The following is a 1,549-nucleotide window of genomic DNA, read 5'->3' as shown; positions in this document are numbered from 1 at the left end:
ACCATTTGGGTAGTAAGTGATTGATGTATTGTGATGTCACTGTGTATGACCGGGCACCAGTGGATGCTGGTGGAGGCTGATACCCATTCCTCATTCCATTTCCTACATTACAACGAGCCTGTCCTCCAATTTCTACCTCCCATTGGCCAATAAGAGATGCGGAGGGGATAGACACCTCAGAGGGGGGGGGGGGCAGCTTTCTCAGAATGGAGAGTTATGACACGTCAGAGAGGGGCAGCTTTCTCAAAATTGAGAGTTATGACAGCGATGTGTCAACATGCAGCAGTGAAGAGAGATGAGTGTGACTGTCGTTGTTTTAAAGACTTCCAGTTCAAATGGAGCCCAAACGTTTCCTCCACAACCAACGATCAAAGCCCATCCAGTTCAACAACATTGCCCACCCCACACCCTCCCTCCCTCCCTCCCCCCATCCCACCCCCCAACCCCCACCCCAAAATAACCTGCCCCAACTCTATATACAATATCTTACAGGAAGAGATAAAACATTGCTTTAAAACCAATTACAGAGTAAAACACCGTACCGATTATTTTCACCGTCAATATTAATAACAATATTACAAAGGTTTGTTCTTTAAAACTACCAAAATATACATTTTGTGTTGTTGTTTTTTTCATGTTTCCTGTGACAACGTTTGTTAAAAAAAGGAATTGACCTGCCATGTGCTTGTCCTCCCTCCCTAGTAAAAATAGATTCCAGGAGACCCTGCCTCTCTCTCTCTCTCTGTGTAACAGATTAAAGGAGGTGAACAGAACAGACATCATAAGAGATTTAATCAAAATTCCTCGAAAAAATTAAAAAAGAAGAACAAAAAAAAGAAAGAAAATAAACCAGATCCCACTGACCCTTCGGCCGGTGTCTGAGTCTACAGAGAGGAACCTGGAGAAAGGTAGGGACAGGGAGGGACTAGGGAGGGCCAGGGGGGACTAGGGAGGGACCAGGGAGGGCCAGGGAGGGCAAGGGAGGGCCAGGGAGGGACCAGGGGGGGCCAGGGAGGGACAGGGAGGACCAAGGAGGGCCAAGGGAGGGACCAGAGAGGACCAGGGGGGGACCAGGGAGGGACCAGGGAGGACCGGGGAGGATCAGGGAGGGACCAGGGGAGCCCGGGGAGGGCCAGGGAGACCAGGAGGTGACCAGGGAGGGACCAGGGGGGACAAGGTGGACCAGGGGGACCAGGGAGGGACCAGGGGGGACAAGGGAGGGCCAGGGAGGGACCAGGGGGGACAAGGTGGACCAGGGGGACCAGGGAGGGACCAGGGGGGACAAGGTGGACCAGGGGGACCAGGGAGGGACCAGGGGGGACAAGGGAGGGCCAGGGAGGGACCAGGGAGGGACCAGGGGGGTGATATTAGTAAAACAAAAAACAAAAAAAATACATCTTCTTCAGGAGGAGGTGGGTGGAGTCAGAGGAGGGGGGGTGGGGGTGGGAGGGTGAGCCCAGGGGGCGGGATTTGACCTGGGGCTGCCAATCATATTGTGCCGTAGGGAGGCACGCAGCAGTTTGATTGGCTCGTCAGCCGAAGTGGGCGT

Source organism: Nansenia antarctica (genome assembly GCF_963989245.1).
Source record: "Nansenia antarctica genome assembly, chromosome: 18".
NCBI lineage: Eukaryota > Metazoa > Chordata > Actinopteri > Argentiniformes > Microstomatidae > Nansenia > Nansenia antarctica.
The sequence above is the reverse complement of the archived record's forward strand: the minus strand, read 5'-3'. Positions refer to the sequence as shown.